Here is a 26,480-nt window from a genome sequence, read left to right as displayed (position 1 = left end):
CCTCTGAAACATCATAATGAAGAAACAGGGAGAGGAAAAACCAAAACCAAAAACAAGATTCCACGTTTACATTCTATGAATTGTAAATGTACATAGCATTTATCATTCTGCTTTAGGGATTACAGTATTTTTCCAGAATCAAGTGACTTTTGATCTTTAGTTAATTAATCAAGTAATCCTCGGCTGGTTTACGTCATTATTCTTTTTACTCAGGCAAAGCTAAGGTTTCCTGAAATTTATGTATACAGTTCATCTAAGAGATTATCATTCGAGGTAGATTAATCCATCGAAAATTTATCATTTGAGCTGGTAGCTGTGTAACAAATACCAAAACAGAGCAATGTGTTTCTAATTTGGTGCAAGTTTCTAATGGCAATGCAGGCCGTATCTGTGGAAAGCCAGGAGGTCTGTAGCCAGGCAAGAATTCATTCACTAGCGAAATCACAAATGTCTTCACATAATTAGTACTGGAGTGATTAAGCCCAAAGTCATGAATTTGGAGGAGAAATCATGGGAGATGGAAATACACTCTTTTTTGTGTGTTTATGTTTATGTTTTAATTTAAGAAAATGTCTAAAAACAACTGCATTCTTTTCTAGTAGTGTTATTCTGACTGGTAGAAGCATGAGGAAGAAGTTTCATAAGCAAGTTAAGGAAGGCAAATTCTCCAAAGAAATAGTAGGAATATTTGCTTAAAAATGTAAACTTAGGGGGCAGTCTTCCATGGAAAGAAATATTCTGTTCAAACTTCAGCACCTTCTTTAAACATGCAGTACCACGTAAAGATAAAAGGTGTTCCGGCCGGGAAGTCCAGATTCAAAGCAGGACTTGTTTCTAAAGGACAGTGATCACAATCAATGACCTTACTGCATACAGCTGAAAATATTCCAGAAGCAAATCACAAGCATTTGAAGAATCCCAGACTATTCGATCCATGAAATAGGAAATGCAAGCCAGGAAGGAAGAAACATTTCTTCTCATAGAAGATGCTTCTGAGGTAACTGGAATTCTGGGATTCCCTTAAGAGATATAGTATCATCCCATCCATCTCTAGAAACAAGTAAAAATATCCCCTCCCACCAAAAACTCACCTCCCCAAAACTCTAGTCAAGCTTCCCATTGGCTTAGAAAACCAAACTGCAGCCTGCAAATACACTGTACTCCAGGAGAAACGTTCAGCAGAGTTTTATTTAGGAATTTAGATAGGATCAAAGCTCTTCTTCGACGAAAACAATAAAGAAGTTTGCTGAGAGGTTAACTTGCCAGAGAATAAATGTAAGTCATCCACACTGAGAAGTTATAAATCTCTCCCCAGAAAAAAATGCCCACCTGCAGCTCAAGCCAGTCCAGCTTTTAAGAGTATTAAAGCAAATGCACTAAGCCTAATATATTCACATATAACACACGTGGTGGCCGTTTCAGATGCTTCATAACTCAGAGGGCAGCTGCTCCTCTGTGGGAAATGGATACTGTGATAGGTCACTGGTGATTTATACTGCAGCACTTGCAGAGGAGTGGACAGCCACCTTCCCAGTCACCTCATGCCCTGCTATGCTCCCTCCACTCACCAGCAAACCCAGATGGGCGCATCTGATCTGCTTTGGTTGGGGAAATAAAAAGGGGGTGGATAGGGAATGTAGCAAGCCTCATCCAGACCACGTAAACTCTCATAGACTTTTCCCAATAAAATGTAACCCAAACGTACATGAAGAATCGATTCATTAATGTGTAACCTTCTACTTTATCCATCTGAAATTTTCATATTACCTAAGATCCCAAGACTCTACCTGGTATCTCTGCCTGTAGCTCATATCAAATATATGAGAGGATGACATCTTACAAAAGCCAACTAAAAAGCCACCATCCTCCTCCCTCAGCATCAGGTCCTCACCCTATACTGATACTGTTCAGGGATACTCTTTCTTATGTCTTAACAATTTCCTATGAATCTACAGCAGCTTCAGACATTACGTAGAAAGTAGGAAAGGGCCCAGTGCTATTGTGCTATTCTCCATAATCCTTTGTTACCAATCAACAAAGTCTTTAAAACACCCTGCTGAATGGGAATTTCACTGCCAGTAAACTAGACACTTGGCCTTAGTAAGGGCACCTCCTACTGGTCCTTACATGGAGTGAACTATGTTTTCTTCATCATCAGTTCCCTGTCATGTTCCCAAAGGGGAAATTGCTAGTAAGAGAAAGAGGTGATACTTAGATTCATGTGCAAAGAAAACCAGAGTGACTTGAATTAGCAATATCTTAAAAGTGCACCATCCACTTTCCTGGGACCTGTGGAAACTGCATTTCATTTGCAAATAACAGAAATTGATTTAGAAGTGTAGAGAAGCTTAAAGATTCAGATCCACAAGCCTATCCATGTGCAAATCTCGTGTATATGTATGTTTTTGTCTCCTTTTTCAAGTACAATCTTGTCTGTTGAGGAGGAAATTAAAATAAAGCAGTAATACGTGGCTCTAACTCTCTAGACAAAACAAAAGTAGGAAGAGAATAGACAATACAGATATTAATAAAACATATGCAAATTCATCTCTGTTCATCTACCCGCACCCTTTGCCGGACAAACATCACTTGGGAAACGGCTTTAAATTATTGCCGTGTAGTTGACAAGACATCATTGTCCATTTTTGCACACCTTGCCTAATGCAATATTATCAGCCAGGGGATCTCAGGCCATCAGTTCCCCTGGTTCTGCAGACTTTCTACCCAGGGAGGGATGCTGCTTCTGAACTTCCCCTCTCCAGTCCGCAGCAGTCTCCCTAACTGCAGGGGAGAGCGAAAGTCAATCTGTGCAGGAGGGTCCTCGCCACAGCCTCTAGCATCTGCGGGTCTCAAGGAGTGAATTTTAAAAAGACACCTATTCATTACTGCGGGGATGGCCCCCTGCCCACCTTCCTCGGGAGTTATTGCCGAGGACAAAGCTCCGGGAGAGAAGAGACCCAGAGGAGGGGACCTGCCCGAGCGGGGGAGGGAGGGAGGCAGGGGGCGCGAGCGGCTGGGCGCGCGGGTGCGGGTACGCGCGCATCACGGGAGCGCGCGCGTACACACACACTGTCACACACACCCCATGCTTGTTCTCTCCGTCTGGCCACATGAGGATGAGGAGCCTAGTCGGTTTGCACGCGCAAACAGATTCTGCCCGCGTGTGGCCGCATCAGGCTTCGGGCAGCCTCGGGCTGGCTCGGCGCTTGACTGTCTGAATCCCTTGCGACAGTGAGAGGCGCTTTCTCCGCTCACGTTTACAACCCTTGGCCATGCAGCACTTAGCAGGAACAAGGAAGCCGGCGCCGCGGGCTCCGGGGAGGCTGGGGGCTTGGCCGCGATTTACGTTCCACTCCCTGTAAATTCCCGAGGCGCGGGTTGGGGCGCTCCTACCCAACACCCTGTCCCTGCTGGCGCCTCTTTTTCCTTTGGATTTGGGCAAAGGTCGTTTCCAAAGGGATTCGAATGCTCAGCCGGCGGCCCTCCTCTCCTGTGCCGCCAGGCCCGCTCCTGTACCCCAGTGCCTGTCTACACTTGTGGCGAGGTCCCGCAAAACGAGTGGGTGTTATAATAAGTCACCTTCCTCTTTTTTATTCTTTTGGCCGTCGAAGCCCCCACCTCCGTATCCGGAGACTGCAGCAGCCCTGGGCAGTCTTCAGATACCTCTTTCTCTAGCCCGATCCAATCCCCAAACAGTTTTGTCCTCTTTAAATAGAAACTGCGTTTGCCAAGTGCCAGGGCCAGGAGTCCGGTTCCCCAGAATATCAATCATTTGGAGTTTGGAGATGTCCGGGAGATATTTGGAGACTTAGCTTGAGAACTGCGTTCACCGTTAAAAAAATAAAATAAAATAAAATAAAAATATAAATACATAAGACACCCCCCCCTCCTCCTGGCAACTCTGCACCTTCAGCAACACGGTCCCCTCCTCCGAAGTCCTAGCAGATATTAGCTGTCCCTTTCGCGATGCTCAATCAGCGAGTCTAAAAATCCAGACCGGGAGGCACACATATTCACGTACAGACGACTCAGTCACACCACCCGCATCCCGCACAGACTTCCGCAAAGCCCCCTGGATGTCCTCCTCTGCTCGCCCTGTTGCCCCAGTCCTCTCCTTTCTTAGGCTTCTGAGGCGTTAAGGATCTCACCCAGTTCCTTTCAACGGCATCCCATCACCTGCCCCAGCCCGCCAGCTCTCCAAACCAACGCAAGTACTGGCAAAAGCAAAGACGCGAAAAGCACCAGATCAAAAAAGAGCGAAGGGGCGCCCCTCTCCCCCACCACCCACATCCTCCGCCCCCAGGGGGGAAAAGTCTTCCGTCTTTTATCATCGGCGAGAAAGGGGAGCCAGAGAGAGCGCCGAATATCCCGCTGTTCCCCACCATCACTTCCCCAATTCTACTACTCGCCAAATGAAATGAGAAGAGGGGAAAGGGAGTGGGGGTGCGACGAGAAGGAAAGAAAGAACCCCTTACCGGTGACTTGAAGATGCGCGCTGAGCAGGGAAGCTCCGAAGAGTACAAAAGCCAGCTTGGGTACCCAAACACATCCAAGACTATTCTCCATATTTCAGCCAACACCTTCGGGGCCGGGGGTCCTGGGCAGCGGCGGCACTCACACACATGCACTCACACACGCATGCACACATGCACACACACGCATGCACACATGCACACACACGCCGAGCCCCTTCGGCTTCCTCCTCCTCCTCCTCCTCGTCCTCTTCCTCCACCTCTTTCTCCACCTCCCCTGCGCCTCTTCTGCCTCCAAAGCTTTCTCCTTGTCCACTGACAGAATCAGCAGTAAAAGGAGGCTATGAAAAGTTCCATGCGGTCCAAGAGATCCCGAACCCCGGTAAAACCTTGGAAAACTAACTCAAGGAAACCGAGGGCTCAAGAGGAGGGAAGGCAGCTCTCCGCCGGGCTTGCGAGTCATCAGTAAACAGAATATCCGGGAGGCACGAAGAGCAGACAGCAATCCTGGGGCTGGGCTGGGCATTAAAAGGTTGAGGCTGGTTCCATGTCGTCGGTTGGGTAAAGTTGAAGAGGAAAAAATCCGCGCGAGAGCTGGTGATGCTGTTCGTTTTTCTTGCAAGAGCCCAGGGGACCAAGGGAAGAGAGGCGGGGGGCTGCGGGGTGGAGCGCTCTCACTTGTTACTGGGGTGTCCGCCAGTGGTGTGTGAGCTGAGAGTTGGAACCTTACTATCCATTGATCCGGAGAAGTGGAGGGCTGGAAGGGAAAATGTGGAGACCGGAGGGAAACGAACTGGATCAGGCAAAGATTCCACGGGAAGGGGGGTGGGGGCAGAGAGACGACTGCTTAGGGGAAAAAAGAGCGGACGGAGGAGGCTTCCAGCAGCTGCATTCGCCTGGTCTACATATCAATGCGCAGGGATGCCCTCTGTGGGCAAAGCGTGGGAAGTCACTTTTGTCAGTGGAGTCAGCGAACATCGTGAGCGTCTGCAGGTTTTGCAACTACCGTTTTTGACACGCAACCTACAGGGAATTATTTTTATTTGGCAGTACAACCTAAGCAGGTGTTCGAGATGGGGCAGGTAGCCAGGGCATTTACTTCCTTCACTGCCCTCACCAGTTTTAAAGAAAATTACTAATCTGGAAAGAATCAACTAATCTAAGACACTTCTAGGACAGGTGGCAAACTGAGGTCCAGAATACACAGAGGGCAAATGCCAGATCACTATTACCTGGCATCATAGCTAGAGTCCTCTTTCTGCAGAAAATCTTATTTCATCGGTGTTCTCTCTTCTCTAGACGTGATGCAGTGCTTTATTCAACATCTTTTAGAGCATTTACCATGTTACAGGTGCCCTGTTGGCTCCCAGGAAACAGATAGGAGATTTAGTAAGACTCGGTATCTATTCTCAAGGTGTTTGTGATCTGTTGGGAGAGGTTCATTAATGGTTCCTTATAAAATATCATGATAAATGTGACGGTTCATGTAATTAGGAAGCGCTCTGGGAGAACAAGAGAGCCACTTCTCCAATCCCTGGGGCATGAAGTGAACAACACACATGCACAGGCACACGCACAGCAGGAGACAGGGAGGCTGGATGAGGACCTTTCAGCAAATTGCTTTACGCTAAGTTTCTTTGCATATCTGGCCTCCACTGTGGGACCTCAAGCTCCTTTGAGAGGAGAGGTTGCATGGTATTCATCTTTGCGCCCTTCACAGATGCCAGTGTAGGACTTGGAATACCCCACCTGCCAATATATTTTTGCTCAATAAGTGAACTTACAAACCAGCAAATTTGGCCGGGAAGGGTGAGGAATGGAAATGCCACTCTGGTAAAAGTTTTGTCTTTTAAGGAAATGTTCAGCTGCGAGTTGTCTCCATATCTCACCATATTATATTATCTATTCATTCTCTCTCTCTCTTCCCCACCCTTTCTTGTCACACTCCCAAGTTCACCAGGCTGTGAGAGGAGAGAATGTGAATGTCTATTTAAAAAGAAGAGGGGAGGAAACATGAAAAATACAAGATAGAATCATCGTCATGAAATTTCCCGTGGTGCTAGAACTGGACAACAGTGTTTCAGATCCTTCTCCATGTCCATCACTTCCTGTACTAGAAAAATTAAAACATGAAGTACCCATAATCACTAAATCAAAACCTTCTGAAGTATCATAGATGCATGGGTATCTTAGAATGAAATGAAACTTTTTGGTGACTCCCAAATTTATCAACACAATCAAAGTGTCCATTAACTGAAGATGAGCCCCCTGGACGTGTAGGGCTGAAGTCTACAGCAAGGCTTCTTAACTGGGTTCATGGATCTTCCTGAGAGGTCTCTGCCAGTAAACTTCAGAAATTTCATGAAGATCCTGAAATTTTATTTAAAAAGATTGGCTTCTATGCACATGCTATTTTTATTACAAGGAGGGTCTCTAGATTTCATTAAGATACACAAAATGAGTTCAGGCTTGTCCCTTGATGAAACAGTATAAAGAACCATTGGACAAGAGAGTATAGATGAGGGGAGGATTGCAATCTCTTCCTGAGAATCATACAAGGGTATGATGTTCATGTATGAAATTCATGTAAAAATAGAAGATAATATGAACTTTTTGAAGTACCCTCATAAAATCTTCTATTCCCCACATCAGTGAAAGGACGGCCTCTAGTAGTGGGAGAGTATGAACCAAAAATGGTCCATGTTGTTCAGATCCCTTTGAATGTTCCCCACTCAGCCTCACAGGGTAGGTCTAGTGATCAAGTTACTCTTTGCTATGGTCATTGACTCCTGTACCCACAAACATACAGGCCATCGGTGTACTCAACAATGTGCTTCTACAAAAGATCATCGACTAATCTTCCTCTTACCTACTCATTTGGTTCCACAACTAGCTTCTGACAATTACTTCCAATCGCTTCCCTAATACTCCTTTCTTCATCTTAGGCAAATGACTGCAGTTTGATTTTGGAGTTTTCTCTTGGAAGCAGCTTTAGTATTTTCTGATTCACAGCATGGTGATTTATACTTGACAGACACAGCATCTTCTCATCTCTCCTCTTAGAGGTGTCAGGCCTACTTCTCACCCAGATTCCTCATTAGGAAAACAAAAGATCAGACAGGAAGAGGAAAGAAATAAGAGCCATAAGAAATAGTGTACTGTAATCGGGGTTCATCACATAGTCTTTAAGACGTTTGGTATTGAGAGACTCCTTGTGGAGTTTAATCTGGTGATTAAGAATACCTTATTTGTACCTAATGCACTTCATTTCTGAAGGCAAATTAATCAATACTTTCATATCTTCAAACCACATATACTCTAAGTTATGTGTATATGGGGGGAGCAGTATATTGAGAACATTGACTTTGAGATTAGTCCAAGAACATGAACCAAATTAAAACTGCATAAATTTTTTTAGAAGCCCCATTCTGGAATTGTATTTTTAGCCTACCTTAATCCAGAAAAGTAATTATCTTAATCTATTTCTGTTCTCCCAGTACCATGATCTGACTTTTGATACATTCTATAACATATTTTAGAAATTTATTTACAAAAACAATAATATCTAGTCAAATGGTGCATATTAAGCTGTGAATTTGACTGCACCACAGATCAAATCATGTGAACATGACAATGTGATAATACACCATTTAGTCATTTATTTAAGAAACCCAATTATTATTTTAGATATTTGCACTATGTGCATCTATATAGAATATACAAGTATAAATATGATATAGTCATTACCCTTGACTAATTGACAATAACTGGGTGAAGGAATGCATTTTAGTTGACAATTGCGGGTTTTTTGTTTCTTTCTTTGCTTGTTTTTCTCAGAATCCCTTCTTTCTTATTTCGGTAACAGGTCTCACAGTTTGTTCTGAAGGTGCTCTCTCCATGTTCTCAACTATGAAATCTACGATGTGATCCCTGAGTCGCTATAGTCATGCATAGTAACCTGTCTTTCTGATCATGGTGATAAATTCAGAGCTCAGCCTATCAGCCAGTAAGGGTGAAGGAGACAATTTGCTGGGGCTTCCAGGAATGTGAAGTTTTTTGTCTTTCATGGAAGCACTGCTAAGAGAAATCTCCCCCCACCATGGACTGTGGAAAAGTATGAGTTTCAATGACGGTGCTAATTTAGGAAAAATCTTGGATTTTCTGTCAGATCCCTAAGAGGAACCTGTGATAGGCAGAATAATGCTCTCTCCTTCCCCAAGATACCTAATTTTCATAACCTGTGAATATGTTACCTTGCACAGAAAAAGGAATTTGCAGATGTGATAAAGTTAAGGATCATGAGATGAGGAGATTATCCTTGAATATCCAGATGGGTCTAATGTATTTACAAGGTTGTTTCTAAGTACAGGCAAGTGAGCTTGAAATCAGTCCCAAGCAGATAGAAATTAATTATTAAAGACATGATTTATGAACACTTAGAAAAGGATGCAAGGCCACTGGGAGCCAGCCTGGGTTCTCTTAGAATAAATTATTGCAGATTGAAACAGCTGGAAAATATCACAGACGAATCATATCTAGATTTCAGCAAAGTGGTGTATATATATTTATAATGCTGTTGTAAATATCTAATTTAAAATACAACCTAATCTATGATACAGTGTGGTAAATTCATAGTAACTGTTACTGGAGTATGTATTAATTGCTTCATGCCAATTAATGCCCAGTTTGAAGACTGTCCTCCTGTGACTAATCTTAGAGGTCTACTTCCACTCAACCCCATAACAAATGTTTTTTTAATTGATACCTGGAATAGAGATATTAACATGCTTAACAAATTATTTGGTAATATAAAACTAAAAGGAGTAACTGATGTACTTGTAGACATTTAAAATTCAAAAGATCTCATCAGGAATAAGGGAACTAATCCAAAAAATTAAAATGAACAAGAGTATTTGTAAAGGACTACATTTAGTAACTCCTCCCAATTCCCCCCCCCAAAAGTCTTCATTCATCAAGTAAAGGAGGGGGAAGAAAGGATTCAACTTCAACCAAATGTGAAAAAACATGAGCTTTTTAATTTATGCTTGGTGGAAAGAAACTTGGTGATGCATCCACTAAAAAATCCCATGCCAAGTTATGCCAATTAGATGGGATAGCATGCCCAAGCTAGGGTGGCCGACACTGCTCTGCTCTGCATCCAACAATACGCTCTGGGGCTCACTGTTCAGAGATAGCCTTAATTCCAAAATTGTATGCCCTCTCTCTTCATTTTTCTTCTTTCTTTATCACCCTGTAAAGGTGAGTGCCTCCCACTGAGTTTAGAATCAAAACTAGAATGAGTCCTATTAAATATATATATTTTATATATTTAATTGGTTAATTTATTATAATATATTAAACTAAATATGATATGCAATGTATATATGAATGCACTACATATTTATTTAATATACAAATATTATAGAATATTAATATTATAGAATATATATTTTAATAATACATATCATAAATAATATAGTATTTACATGTATATATTCAATGTACTATATTTTTATTTAATGTATTAGTATTATAGAATATTAATTTTGCAATGTATTAATATAATAGAATACATCTTTTGATAATATATATTATCATAAATAATATAATATTTAATATACATTTAATGACTTGGAAACAGTTGCAAGTGGTTCATGTCCAGTTCGGTGAAGAAGTAGGCCTGAGCAGAGGAACTAAAAAAATGGCTTCTTATGGTCCTGTCTGAGGAAAGAGAAAAGGTGCTGCACGCCTAGTCACCATTCTGAGGATAGACTGGATTTCAGGTAGAATGGAAAAGGAACACGCTCCCACCATTTGTATGCCTATTATGCGTCGGGCTTTATGCCAGCCACGTTAGATATGTAATCTGTTTTAATCCTTATAACAACCTCATGCAGTATCGCTCTTCCCCTTTGCAGATGAGGAGTCTGAAACTAAGAGAGTTAAAACTGCCAGTCCAATGTCACACAGTTATTCAACAGAAGAGCTCCAACTTGAGTAGGCCCCTGCTCCCTGGATGCTCAGGTTCCTGTCACTGCCTGCTGGTCATGCTTCCCTCAGCTGTACACATGGTAGGAGGGCTGCCGTTAAGAACCAGCTAGCTGTGCCTTTCTTGGACATGGGCTGTGTCTTCAGTTATGTCATGAACTATTATAAGAGCCCCAGCTCACAAACTCAAGAAGAGTGCCCTGAATGTGTTCTGGTAATGGCTTGCTATGAGAAATGGTAAGGCAGCTTACCCTGAGTGCTAGGAGGTTGTGGCTCAAAATGCTCTTCTCTAAACTTCTGGGATATCTGAGCATTAGAAATGTGAATGAACATTCTTCACATCCTTTCAGCTAATCATCCCCAGCCTCTAGATGGCTGCCCCAAGGGAGAGCAAGGCTGGCTCCATCGCAATAATTGTCCTCTACAAGTTATCTTCAGGAACATGGGAATATCCCTTCTGTAATAACCCATGGACGTGAAAGAAAAAGACTTACTGATTTCCAAAATGGGAAAGGAGCTTACCTTCTGTCTCAGAAAATAGCAAAAGCAAGTTCTTTTGCAAGTAGAAATGTGTCATTTTTGCAGTTGAATACTCTTGAAAATTGGTACTTTGGCACAACTTTATTCCCTGGTACTTAGGGAATTCTCCTTTTGAGGCTGGTAAAACTGCTTCAGAAATAGCTTATTTGTTGCTACAGTGGTGGACTATGGAGGTTTAACTAAATAATATCCTGTTTCTAGTTCCACCATGTGAAGCATTGCAGAAGGCCCAACTGCTGGCCTTGATCCATGAGAAAACTTGTGATGTGTTTCCTTATATTTTATGGGCTTTCTGAAGTCCACAGTACTGAGAGCACTTAAAAAAAAAAAAAAAAGGAGACAAGTTCATTTTTTGAGGTTCTATAATAAAGGAGGCAAGGGAAACTTGAAAAGCCTAGAAAGGAAGGCTGCATTTATACTGGATAGGAAAAGTAACAGATAAGACAAATGGGAGAAATTATACCTTTAAGCTACTCTGAGAAAAAGGAGAATGAGACTTGTTAAATCATCTTCTTCAAACCAATAAAATCATTAAGGTCTAATATTCCAGAGGGTGAGGCAAAAACATTGCCCACTAATTTTTATTAACTAATATATGAAAATATAGGCAGGTACTTTAATTTCTGCATACAATATTGCCTTTTATTATGAACATATTAACTGTATCACTAAATCTGATTAATTAGTAGTTTTGCATGGTTTCATGCTTATTTCATAAAATGTGATAATGCAAATTCTTTTTTTAGAAATTGATTTCAGTAATTTAAAATAAAAATGTCAATGCGTTCACAGAATTTAAACTGATTTTTTTTTTTTTTTTAATGTATGAAGAATCACCGTCTCATCAGCAAGAAACATGGATTAAAATACTTTGTTGGAATCTATGGCCTTTTCCTTGTAAAGGATAGATGAATCCCCAACACGAATATTTTCTTAAGTTTTCAATTAAAAAAAAGTAACAATGGGAGATGGGCTTTCTGAAGGTAGTATATCTAAACAATAGACTAAAACGTAGGCCTTATATACAAAAAAAAAATTTAAGTCATGAGACTTAATGATATTTTAAGTGAAAAATTGGAAACAAATTTGAATATCGTATTGTATGATTATACTTTTCTAATTAAAATGCACACACACTATTCTAACTTAATAGAAAGAATATAGTCTTAGGATCAGCAAAACCTGAATTCAAATAATATTTCTCTGTTATATGACTTTTGTCAAGTTAAAATGTCTGTGCCTCCATTTTCCCCTCCGTGAAATAGGAACATAAATATGCTCCAAGTGTCACTATGTTTCCACCTTTTACTTTATACTATCTGTTCTCAACGTACCAGACTGCTTCTTTTTAAGGATAAGTTAGATCAAATTACTCTGCTCAAAACCTTTTAGTAGTTCTCCATTTTATTCATTTCACCCAAATTCAATTTCACCTCATTCAAAACTCAAATTCTTTACAACGCTCTATAATGAGGACAAGGAGCCCCAGCACCTGCCCCTCTCTTCTCCATCACTGTCTGATCTTGCCTCCCAGATGTCTCCTCACTCAGTCCAGTGCTCCAGCGACTGTCCTTTTGCTGTTTTTAGGCCACACCCGGCACCTGCCCACCTCAGGGCCTTTGCAAGAATTTCCTTTCTCTGGGACATTCCTGCTCAGATATCTGAATGGCTTTTGCTCTAACTTTTAAGATTTTTACTAAAACATCACTTTCTCTGGGAAGGCTTTGCTGACCTCCTTTCTTACAGAAGGTGCCAGAGAAGCAGCACAATTTTAAGTAAGATAGTCAGGGAATCAGGAAATTCTTTTGTGTTCTTCAATTTTCTTCTCCACCCCACCACTTTTGCTAGTTACTGCTCATTCATCCCCCAGCTCTCAATACAATCATTACTTCCTCAGAAAAACATTGCTGAGGAGACCAAATTCCCCTACTGTAACCAATCATGTCTCTATGTGGCCTCTGCTTCACTGTACTTATCACAGGGGTAACTTTACATGCAGTGTTGATTGATGTCTGTCTTTTGCAGTAGAATGTGCGCATGATGAACATATAGGATTGTGCTGACCATTATGCTCCCAGCACTGTTAAAATGACTGGCACATAATAGGTGCTCAACGTGTGCCTTTTGAAGAAACAACTGTATTGCTATTGCACACAGGGGCTACGGAAGGAGAGGATCTGCTAATCTTGCATCCAGGGGCTCACCTCCCTTTCAGCCTTGTCTCAGTAGACAGTTGATGTTCCAGGAACAGGTCAAGATAGAAAGAAAAATCCTAGTGCAGCATCCTATGCCAAAGCTGTGTGCTGGCATCAAGACTGGGCAGGTGGACTGAGCCTCAGTGCAGCCCAGGTAAATACATGGAGGTCACTCATCACCAAAGACTGGACAGAGGATGGAGACAGACCAGAAAACAGCGGTCACCTCCACGTAAAAGAGAGATGGGAATGTCATATAAAATGTGATGCTTTTTAATGCAGCCATCAAATTATTTATAAAAGCTTATTCACAGCATGGTAAAATTGGTATTATTTAATGTAAATGGAAACACAGTATCTATAACTATATCTATGCTATAATTACCATTGTATAAAAATTACACAAATGGAAAAAAATGAGGGTGAAGAATAATAAAATGGTGTTCACAGGTATCTCTGAGAGATGATACTATGAGTACATTTCTTTCTTTCTTTTCATTCTTGTGAATAATATACAGTTAATATGGAATACTGCTATAATCAAGAAAATATAAGAATGTTGCAGGCATCCACTCATCCTTCTTCAGATTGATGAACCTCCTTTCACTACAAGGACCAAGCCTTCTTCATCATCATCTCTGGATGTTGTTTGGGTGTTTTCTCCAGCCATGGGGATGTGTTAGGAATGTGACTATGATCTGCTTAGAAGAAGATACATGGAGATTGTGCTGGAATGCTTGGACAGAGCAGGAATGTGTTCCTGTTGGACTTGAGCTGAGAAAATTTCAAGTCTGTAGTTGCTGCGCTTTCTTTCAGCATGAGAGGAGAGCCCGTCTGAGGATTGGCCAAATACGGAGGAAAAGAAATAGCTAATAGATGGAAGAAAACAGAGTCCTGGTAACATCTTCCAAGCCTCTGATGAAGTTGAGGCAGAAGGTGATCACATCCCTAGACTTTTTAGTTATTTGAGCCATCACATCTTTTCTGTTTATTCAGTTTGGTTTGGGTCTTCTTATGACAAACAAAATCATGACTGACGTGGACACATGCCCCTTTTTTCCCGTATGCATGGATGATGGTGGCAGGGGTGGGACACACATAGGGTGAAGCAAGCTTTTGCAACTGCTATGGCTCTGACTACCACACATTAGGGTCTTCTGGAAAATCTTCCCAGTTCTGAGAGTTTGTGAACTAGGCATCCACATACAGCACTTGGAGGGCAAATATTAGAGTCCCATATCCTGAATCAGTCTTTGTAGTGTTCACTGCATCAGCAAACAGGAACAGGTTGTTTTCCCTGAATATAAAGTATTTTCATAAATAATGTCATCTTCCATTTCCATAATAAGAAAACACTATGACATTTTTTTTGGATATTATGAATATAAAAAATAACTTTTAGGAATGTTGATAAAATTGTTAAATTCTACTATATAATCTATTCATTTGGACTCACATGGATCTTTTAAACCACATAAAGTATATACAATATATTAATTTAGAAAGATTTTCCACTCATAGTTTAGCAATTATGCTCATTCTCTTCACATGCGTTCTTAACATCAGCATCTGTGCCTTCATGGGAGACACGTCTCAGTTGTATTTATCACAGAGTGCATTATCTTCTCATTCTGTTAGGTTGAAATGCAGCTATTTTGAATGTATGGATGGATATCTCAAACCACAAGTTTCCATTTCCATAGAATTGTGGCAATTTTATTTCCTCATCCTTTCCACAACTGTAAAACTGGGGTCTTCAAAACATAATCGCTTTCAGTATTATACTGCTTTCAGTAAAATCATCATTAAAATTCTTGTTTATAATGATCCAAAACACTTGCAACCTGAGATGGTATCTTCAGGAATAATTACTAACTTTTATGATAAAGGCTAGATTCTTTTATCTTTTTAAAAAACTAATTGTGTTAGTGACCTGTGTAAGCATAAAAACTGTCATTGATTGAGATTAGCCCAAAGCTATTTTTTTCTTCCTGAAGGGTGCTTTATTATTCTTAATAAAATATTAGAAAAAGTGCCCCTTTATGTCTTCAACTATAGGGCAAAGGATACCTTTCTTGGAAAAAAAAATCTTATCTTGGGGCATATTTGATATTTTGGGATATGATTATGAAAGGCTAAAAGAAAAACTGTTTCTATACTCACAACACTTCTGACACCAAATGTATGAGTTTTCCTGGCCAAGCAGTTCTCCAGTTCTCTGTGCACACCAACTAGGTGTCCCATAATTTAAACCAATTTTAACATTAACTACCCAGAATTAGCACAGTCTTCATGTGGTAAAGTCTCGATCCCACAAAACTTTCCCACACTTTAGCCAATATCAAGTAGGGTGTCCCCAGGTTACCCACACTTCTCTCTAACTTGACTTCAAATCACATGTTCGGAGTCAACCCCCTCCTCACGTTTGATAATTTGCTATAATGGCTCACAGAACTCAGTGAAGCACTTTACTTACATTTATCAGTTTATTATAAAGGATATTATAAAAATAACAAATGAACAGCCAGATGAAGAGGTACATAGGGTGAGGTCCAGGACGGTCCTGCAGGTAGGAGCTTCTGTCCCTGTGGAGTTGGGGGGACAGTTGGCGTGTGCCACCCCCCCAGCACATGGATGAGTTCAACAACCCAAACGTTCTCCAAACCCCTTTGTTTAGGGTTTTTGTGCAGATTCCATTATGTAGGCATGATCGCTAAGTCACTGGTTTTTGGTGATTGAATTCATTCTCCAGCCTCTCTTTTGTCCCTCAAAATCTGGGGTGGGAGGTGAGGGGTAGGTCGTAAAATTTCAACCCTATAATTACATGGTTGGTTCCTCTGGCAGCCAGCCCCTGAATGAAGCTATATAAGGACTCCAGCCACATGTTTTCTTATTAAAATACAAAAAGACACTCATCATCTGGAGATACCAATGCTCTTAGAAGCTCTTATGTCAGGAAGCAAGTATTAAAATCAAATATAGCAAAACATACTTCTGTTACACCTATCACTTAGGAAATTGCAAGGGTTTTAGGAGCTCTGTTCCAGTAATCAATAGCAGAGACAAAATATATATTTTTTATTATGTCACAACAGCTTAAACATGACCCTCTGGGCCCTGATAGAACTTGCAGTATGGAGGGTGAAGCGAATGTACAGAGACAAGAGCAATTTAGTGCAATAGGCACTATGCCATGGGAATTACATTGTACAAAGAAGGCATGAAAGAACTTTCTATCTGGACTCCACGTGGTCAGGGAAGACTGCCCTGAGAAAGGAATATTTAGGTGGTCCCTAAATAATGAGTAAAAATGAACAAAGAAAATGTGTATGCAAGCATGGGGTGAAAGGTGGGTTACAGATGAGAGAGGAAGGGCAGAATGTTCCGGGGGATGGAATAGCATATGTAAAGTCACAGGAATCACTGAATATTTTATGGTAAAAGCGCCATCCTTCTCTTAAAAGATCAGCTGGTTTGGGTTTGTTTTGCTTTTTTTTTGGGGGGGGGTGAGGGTTGTCGTTGCTGTTTTAATACTGCATTGTGTTGAGGGCTAGTGAGGACACTGTTAAAAAAAGAGTCCTAATTTTTCAAAGTTCTATGTTTTTCCAGGACAAAATAGCATTTCACTGCCAGATGGGGAAATGTTAGAAATAAGCAGCATTAGTATCAAAGGCCATATTCAAGATTCTTTTTAAAGTACAGGAAATTCCAAGATGTGAAATTTATTTCAAAGAGCTATGTAAGTCAAGCCTTGTCTGCTCCCCTGCGGGCAGAGCACCTTGAGCAAGAGATGCCCACACCACTGGCCCTTCCAGCAAGTCTTTACTGCTAATAGTTCAGGATAAATCTTCTTCATGGGATCTGAGATGGACTTCCTAAACTGGCAGCCTCATTTAAAGATATACTTTGAGCTCTTATTGTTTATAAGAAATGATGCTAAGTGGTAGGCAAGACACAGGATTGAACATATCACCAAGCTCCTGCTAGCCATCAAGGAGTTCACAGTCTAGAAGGAAAAAAGTTGCTACATCATGAATACCTTTAGTACCAGACTCACATATATGGCATATCATTATATGCACTCTTGAATTATTTTCTAATTGTTTCTTACAGCCAGGAGCCTTTGACATTTTATCAACATATATAAAATTACAACATCAGAAATATAAGGAGAAACAGAAGAAAACCAGCAATTACAGTGGTAACCATTACATTATTTCTAGAGTTTGACAGACCTAATTGATTAACAAATGTAAAATGTAGAAGGGCCCAGCAGTTGAACTAACTGAATGCGGAGCCTCTGTCTTTGAGCTCTTTATATTTTCTCTACCTTTGGACAGAATTTGCCCCAGAGTCTGAGGCAGATCAGATTTTCAAATTTATGTTAATTGGCTTTAGTTCTCAAGTCTGGAGAATCACAAGTGTGCCCAGAGTCAACCAGATATTACAAAGTCACACTGATTGATGAAAAATCTTCTTGAAAAAAATGTAACCTGAGGTAGAGAAAGTGGAGCTGGAATTTGGTCCCTTATGACCTTGGGGAAGGTCATTCATAAAATAAGGGAGCAGACCACATCAGTGGATCCAAAATCAGATCTGGATGCACATCAGAGTCATGGGGGATGTTTGTCAAAAATGCAGATTCCTAGGTTCTATCTCGCACCTACTGAATTCATTATCTCCAGTAAGTAACATTGAGCATCTGCACTTTTATGAAGCTTCCCAAGCAATTTTATGAACGGAGCCTAGAATGGGGACCACTTATCAATGTTTGGAAGTCACTGAATTAGATGATCTCTAGATCTCATTTTAATTCTAAGTTTTTCTGATTCTGTGATCATTCATGATCTTTCATAAGTATGCCTAAGTGGAGGCTTAATGAGGACTGGTTTACTAGTTGAGCAAAAAGCTCCTGAGTTGGTAAATCCTAAATTATTTCTGAGATAGTGAAGCCAAACTTTGTCTAAAACTGACCTTGACTCTCAAAACTAGATAAATAAATGCCTTAGGGAGACAGTCATGGTTCTCATCCCCTGGATATAGTTCCCAGGTTGGCATCTTGCAAAAAGTGGTGCTCAGCTAATGTATTTTAGATGCCCCTATTACCTGGCTAATTAAGGTGCTATTTATCAATTGAATAAGAAATGTCAGAATGTACCTTGTTCAGTGGCACATGATCTTAATCAGAACATCACTGAGGCATTTTAAGGCACAGGACTCAGAAGATTTGAACTTAACTTCTCTGGTGGAAAATCCCAAAAGAGGCAAGGTGAGACTATAAAGTAGTAAGATGCTTTACCAAAAATAAATACATAAATAAATAAACACATTACATCTTCACATCTGAATTATGTTTCCTAAATCAGCAATATTTAAACTATGAAACCTAAGAGTTCTGTGAAGAATCTTCAGAGGTTCTCAAACATATAATAGAAAAAAATTGAACATATAGTTCAATTTAAATACTGCACAAAACTCATACTAAAACATATTAGTTAACAAATGTTAATGCTAGAAATCACCAACACATCAGCTTAGTATTACCAGCTTTGTGCCTCTTCCTACAGAATTCACAATAATGCTTCTTTTACTTTATAAGTTGAACTTATAAATGAATTGCTGATTATAACACATTCAATTAAACTCCCATATCCAGTTGGCTAATCATGTTCAATCTAGAAAATTACTACAGCCTACGGTGCTGTGCTCAATGAAATACCAGCCAAGGCTCAAAACATGCACATGTCACAGTGTAGCAGTCAGCTGTACCAAAGCAACCAAATGTTCAACCTAGCAGCAATGAACAGGTACTTGTGAGCCCACTGCTGTACTGGCGTGTCCACTCTGGGAGCCTGCTGTGTCTGTGGAGCTCTATCTGAAGATAGAGCATAGCTCTTGATCTTGAATTAACCCCCAAAGTCCAAGGCCTCATTATCTTCATGTGAGGGATTCATTAAAGATTTCATCTGGTAAAAAATTACACTATTATTAAAATATTATTAAAACTACTGTTCTAAATATTACTAAATATCTTTTAGAAATTATAATTATTATCTGACACTGCTTTCAGAGACGAATTATAAACTATGCAAGAAAATAAGTTTTAGTATTTTAAAGATACATCTAACCTAACAATTCTTTTTTGGGGGGAGGGGGGGCAGCAAATATGGTCTATCCTGAAAGTTTGATGGATAAGGACCTTTGAAGATATTAAAAAAGAATGTGCCACAATCTTTAAAGGCATTCTCCAAAGGCAGTTTCAAAGTGGTTCTGAACAATGGCAATAAAAATTGAGGTTGAAATAAAATCCCCAATGGTGATTATTTTAAAAGAAAATGTAATGTTGTGAAAAGTACATGAATTTGGCTTCTAAGGATCTGGACTGAAGTAATGGCCTATTTGTTACGGGTTGAGTTATTTTGGACAATAAATCTCTTCAAATTGATTCCCTTACATAATTCTTATAAGGGTTAAATGCAGTAATGTACATGAAAGAGGTTATATAAGTTAAAACGTACAGTGTTGTTAAAATTTTAAGATATACAAGGTATATATGGGAGTGTATAAACAGTAGACTATTTGATGGAGAATAATCTATCACCTTTTTTGATAGTTATATTGCACAGATTAAGTTCGTGTTCTCTCCCTAGATGTTCCTTTTAAGAACACAAAATGTATTTTAACCCAGTGGATCCTGTGTATGATGGAAGTGGGAAGTGGGTGAAGGAGAGAAGGGAGGTACAGGTTAAGCATGGGACTGGCCTCTGGCAGCCTCAGAGAACTCCCAGAGCTGGAGTTAGTAGTGTCCCAGAAGACACACTTTAGGAAAAATTGCATTTTGTTTGATAGGTCCCAAGGCTTTCACTCACATGTCCTATAACACCAGGCTTCAAATGAGTAATTCTGTGTCAGTTTTAAATATGCAGAGCCTAAAATTCAAACCCATTTTGCCAAGCTCTGCATTAATTCTGGTGAGTGGTTATTTCATGAATAGTTGCTCACATGCTAAATATGGTGTGACCCTGCTATTTCAGAGACTCAGACAGAGACTGTTGCATGTGCATACTCTACAACAGGAGTGAGGTTTGCACCTCAGGCAAATTCCTCGCAGGCCACCGTGTAGGCTCTCCGCCTCCCTGTGGAGCTATGTCACCCTTCATAAGTGCTCCTGGGAGCATCTTTCGTGGCTCTTTTGCGCTAAAACAGTGGTTTTCAAATGCCTCCCAGGGGACATTCCACAATGTTTGAAGACATTTTTGTGCTACTGGCATCTAGTGGCCAGAGGTGCTGCTAAGCATCCTACAATGCACATCACAGCGCCTTGACAGCTGTGAATTATCTGGTTCAAAATGTCAATTTTGCTGAGGTTGAAAAAACCTGATCTAAATGGAGTGTTGCTTTGTCTTGCCTTTGGGTCACTGGTATAAAGTCCTAACTATACTGATGGCCCCTGGAGTTATGTCAGGCTCCAAGGGGAAATCATCTCAAGTGGGCCTTCAGAGCTCAGACCTATACATCCTCCCTGCTTCAGGCAAGGAGACATCAGGAAAATCAGTTCACCTGTCAATGCTTCTGCTCACCTGTTGATAAAATGAGAGCTTGGAATTAACTGAGTGAATTTCAAAAGATGTGCTTCCGAGTCATGGTATTCTGTGAACCCTGTAGAGGATGATGTTTCTCAGGTGCCCATTTGCTATAGGTGAGGTACTATAGGCTGGCTACTATAGGTTAGTACAGGTCAGGTACTACAGGCTGGCTACTACAGGTAATTAAAGGTTAGGTACTGTTCCATGTGTTTTACATATACTAACTCATTCAACTCACACAACATCATGAGGTAGGGCCTATTATAATCCACCATTTACAAACTGACAGAAAGAGTGAGACACAGAGAGTATAGTTACCTAAGTTTGCCTACCTTGCAGGTGGTGGAGCCAGGTAGTCCAAAGCCTGAATGAGTAAATGACATGAGCACGCCTTCTCAGGAGAGGAAGAACCTAGGAAGGGATGAAGCTGATCAGGCTGAAAGAACAATAGCCCCTCATTTCTGCTTCCTCCAGAGCGGTGCTGCTTTTATCTCTTTATTTTTTTTCCTTAAGTTCCATGCATGCAGGACTGTGTGTGTGTTTGTGTGTGTGTGTGTGTTTAGCATAAATAAAATATGTTGAATTGTATTTTTAAAAACCACTAGATAAGTGATTCCTAAATCCATTTTTGAGATTTTATTATTTACATTTTCCAAAATGGCTAACTCAAAATAAAGTTTAACTGAAAGCATGAATAATAATAAAAATGATAATTCTCTGCTAAGATAGCAGTGAAAATAACTAGATGTTATTATGTTTACACTAATAAAGACCATCTTGGATTCATAATGTCTTTTCCGCAAAAAAGTGCAAAGCACATAACCAATTTAAGAACAGCCCAACATGAACAAGCCCAAGTTTATAAAACTGTTATATTCAGGACTGAGTATCTATGTTTCAAATGGAGTCCTTGCAACACAGGTTCACTACAATGTTCTTTTAAATACCAAGTTCCCCCAGGGCATTTAAAATTGATTCAATTTACAAAAATTCAATGTATACTTGACTTTTCAGGAGCTCATCTATGGCATACACCTGCAAGAGCTCATTTATCCTTTCAATATCCCAATTTCTCCAAAAGCATTATTTTCCACAGGTTTGACAGAAACACAGAAAGATAATACGGCATCTTTTGTAAGCAGAGAACTAAATGAATGCTATTTGATGAGAATGATTCACAGTAATGATGATGATCATAATGATTACAATGGTAAACACGAACTGTCCATGGTCCTAGAATTAGAAGCAATAACTTTTTATTTGCAGAATACAGATCTTCTTTATTATAGTCAGCTACCATTATGATAGCTAAGTATTACGAATGGTGTATCCTTTTCCAGTTTCCACCACATAATATCAAAACCTCAACATCAATGAGAAATGATCATATTAATGCATTCAAACATTAAATATAATAATTGTATCATGATTTACTGCAGCAGTCTCTGCTGGTTATTTACTCAATAGCCTTTATTCTTCACCACTCCCCTTTTATTCCAGTTTTCAGTGCCTTTCTTTACTACAGGGACTGACAAAGGGAATGATTTGCTTCCCTAAATTGCCTCGCAGCCAGAGGACAGGAAAAAGACCCAATACCCGAAGAGAAATCTTCTAGAAGGGTGGGAAGGAAATTCTCCCCTATTGCCTTTAGGTGTAGTTGTTGAAAGGTAGGAAGACTAGAGCAACCACCATCTTGCAAAAATGGCAGAATGAGTCTGACACTGAATGCCATTATGTTGAGAGGGGTAGACTAGAGAGACATGCCCAGGTGAACCAAAGCTTTTACGAGAGGTATGAAAAAGAGATTGAATGTTCAGCATTATTCTAAATGGCTGATATCAAATACTTAGGTTGCAGTATAGTTTATTACTGTTGTTAACAGTCTCCCTCTCTGGATGTTGAACACCATCAGGGAAGGAATCATGACTTTTTCATTATTGCATCCCCAGAACCAAAACAATGCCTGCACCATCATACATACACAATAAACAGCTGTGAAGTAAATGTTGAATCAAAAACAGAGGAAAATCGTACACTGAACCAATTCCTTCAGACAATTATCTCCCCAGATTTTACCAGTTCTTTGTATTGGTCAATGAGGAAAATAGAATGGTAAAATTAAAGTTAAGCTAATGTATATAGTGATGTTTTTCAGAGTTTTGGTCAATAGTCAATGTTAAACAGATAGAATTGGAAAACAACCAGCCTTAAATTATTATGCCACCTTTGTCACCTCCAGCATGTGATATCCAGCATGCCATCCCCACTGTCTCAGATTCCCAATTGGTAAAAGAGAATCATGACTTCCAATTTGTTATAAGTATCAAACGAGATAACATGCATGAAAACAGTCTACTATATGTAAGCCTCTATGGAAAAAAAAAAGTCTCACTAATGTAGCATAGTAAGAAGGTTAAATTTATTTTAATACAAAACTCAAATTGTTTCACTTTTTCTGTTTTTGCATTAGAGCCATTCAATACATTCTGGTGTAGAGAGCAAATTACTCTCACAACCAGGACAGAATAAAAGTTAGTAGGTTTTTATTTTTTTTTATTTTATTATTTTTTGTTTAAATTTTATTTTGTCGATATACATTGTGGCTGATTATTGCTCCCCATCACCAAAACCACCCTCCGTTCTCCCTCCCCCCTCCCTCCCAACAATGTCCTTTCTGCTTGCTTAAGTAGGTTTTTAAAAAGGGAGTCTTCTCCATCCTTGAGGGGAACTATTTTTTAATTGCTAATGATTTGGCCTCCACTGGGTGGCGGAGATACCTTCTCTTGTGCTAGGAGAAGTGACATGAGAGAAAGAGAGACTGGGCTTTTGATACCAGGAATGTAGGGTATGGAAGTAGAAAGCATGGTGAGGCTGGGGAACATGGGAGAAGGGTGTAGGGAACTGTGATTTTTTAGAGGCCCCAAACTAGAAGGTGGTCTGGGAGTGGGCCAGGGCCTGGAGGATACAGATCACATCAACTGACTCTTCCTGGTCTCTAGGTGATTAGAAACTGCTTACAGGCTGTGCCAACAAACTGCTCTTTATGTGAAAGGATCTTTGTATTGTGAAGGCTCATTAGGTACTGGCCAGTGGGAGAAATGCCTCAAACCTGACAGGACTCTACTCTTCTCTTGCCTGGGAACACCAAGGACACTAGTCTTAAGTGCCCCATGGAACTTGAAACCAACAGGAATCCCAGCCATCTAGAAGACTGTTACAGAGGAAAAAACAACTCTGAAAGTACTAAATTGAATTGATTGGGCCAGGATCAGTGAGAAAAGAGCATTTTTAAAAATAGGAGCAGTCCTACTGATTCCTTCCAAAATAATTGAGTAGTGAGCCCCTTGTCGATTATTACTTTCACAAATTTCTGCCAGCTCTCTCAGTTTTTGTTTCCACAGACACCGTCAAAGGCCCTTCTTTATGTCCAACATGAATTGATGGCCTCCTAAAACTGATCTTCTTGCTTCAAAAATGTTCTCCTTTTTAATCAACTGTACTCGTAAGAAACCAGATCAGTATTTCAAATGTCCACCTATGATCATGCCTCTCCTTTCCAAAATCCCAGTATCTTATTGCCACCAAAATGAAGCTCAAATTACTTATAATCTTAGCTCTACATTTCCTGTTACCTCATTTTTATTCCCCTTCATATTCCTTAGTCTTTGGCAGAAGTTCATTGCTTGGTTCCCTGAACTTACCTTATGCATCAGCACCTCCGTGCCACGGCTCATCTTTTCCTGCTGCCTGAAAGGAAAGGATGTCACCCATCCCTACCTGTTGAAAGCCCACCCTTCTTTCATGACCCACTGAATTGCTACCTCCTCCTTAAAGATTTTCCCTGACATATTCTAGTAATTTCTTTGTTCATAATTAGAAACCATATTGCCAGATCGTGAATTTTTGACATAAGGTAGATGCTCAAAATTATTTACTAAATAAAAGAACTTTGCTAACTATCTTAACTTCTAAACTATACATTCCTGAGGCCAAAGTCCATATCATTTTCAGAATTCTAACCTGCCCCTTCCTCACAGCATCCAGTATAGAGCCTTGTTCACAGTAAGAGCTCAGGAAATGTTTGAAGAATGTTGGTCTATTTCTTCATCCCTCCCCTAACATTTATCACAGAGTTTTCCATATGGCAGGTGTTCAGTAAATACTTGTTCTAACCAGGTGACTCACCATCATCCAAACAATCAAACTAGTGCTTCTAAAAAACAAAAAAAGAAAAAGAAAAACATACTAAAAGATGTGGTGATTCAAGTGGGGACAGAAACAATATAACTAATGGCATTTTTTTTCAGCCCAGCCAGTTCCTTCCACAGGCATGGTCACTGGCAGAAAGAATTGCTCTCTGGATATATCCTGACACTGAGCTATACACCCACCAAATAGTAGCATCATCCATCACCAAGGTCTGGTCCTGATGATTTGTCATACAGAACAGGATGAAACCCTGTAAAATCTGCTGTTTTCCCAGCTTGTCACAGATTCTTTTGAAGCATCTGTTCTTTACAAAACAGTGTGGGTTAATCCCAGGTACATAAAATCTTGTTAGAAATTTAGATGACTCTATTTGGCTTTCCCAACTACTTCTCTAAGTATTCACAAGATCTCTCTCTTGTGGTTATCATTTTCTATTCTAAATTTGTTAGTCCCCAACTCCACATCCATTGATTAATTAAGAAACTCATATATTTTTTTCAGCCTTTAGGGACAGCACCATTTCAACATTAGTTCTTCAACTGTGATAGTTTCAACAAAATAACAAGACTGTCCCTTAAAAACTCTGGGATTCAAGCCATCCCCCCATGATTTGAACACATTCATCTTATTGCTTTCCTCTCCCAGGGTAGTGGGTATTTGTCCATACATTCTGATGAGCTGAACATAGCAAATTTCAGGGTCCCATTTCACCTTCAAGGAAATGCTAATGATAGAAGATGTTTTAAGGTCTTTACTTTGTTAAGTTTCAAATAAGTGTCTGTATGTTTGCAGGTGGATATTAAGCTCTTTGGTTTTCATATCAATTGCTCACTTAGTGGGACAATCAATAATCCTGAAAGGGTGAACTGCAAGCCACCTAGAGATACTATTTTACACTCCATTTCCCCGTGCAGCCCTGTGATACAAAGGAGACCATGGTTAGTTTTGGTTGTAGTTGTTAAGTCTTCATGTGCCTGAATAAATCCATCTAGGCACATAACGCATAAAACAAAATAAGTATTGTAATTATATTCACATGTGCACATGTGTGCACATACTGCGAACTGTTTTATAACAATTATTTTGTAATTAGTTGATCTTGACATGAATATTGAAGAAAATAAGATGGACCCCAAAGGTACTAATTTGGAAAATAGATGTTCTGATTTCATGATATTAATATTTTATGTAATCTTTGATAGGAGAAAACCTAGGAAAACTTGAAGGGATTTTTCTTTTTTCTGAAAATATTTCAGGAAAAATCACCGTGGTCTCAGTTTTTGTCTGCTCATAAAAGACGATCCTGTAATTTTGACATAATTGTCCTGTGTATTCCAAATTATCTAATGGTTTATTATACTGGTTTATTAAATTTATGTACTTTCACTTATGGAAATGGTTTGTGTGTAAAGATACAGTGTAAGCTAATGGCATGACAGAGGGTTTATGCAGGAATGTCATGAGATACAAGATTGTAAACAGGATTAGAG

This window comes from Cynocephalus volans, chromosome 13 (genome assembly GCF_027409185.1).
Source record: "Cynocephalus volans isolate mCynVol1 chromosome 13, mCynVol1.pri, whole genome shotgun sequence".
In the NCBI taxonomy this organism is placed as follows: domain Eukaryota; kingdom Metazoa; phylum Chordata; class Mammalia; order Dermoptera; family Cynocephalidae; genus Cynocephalus; species Cynocephalus volans.
Note: the sequence above shows the minus strand (reverse complement) of the source record.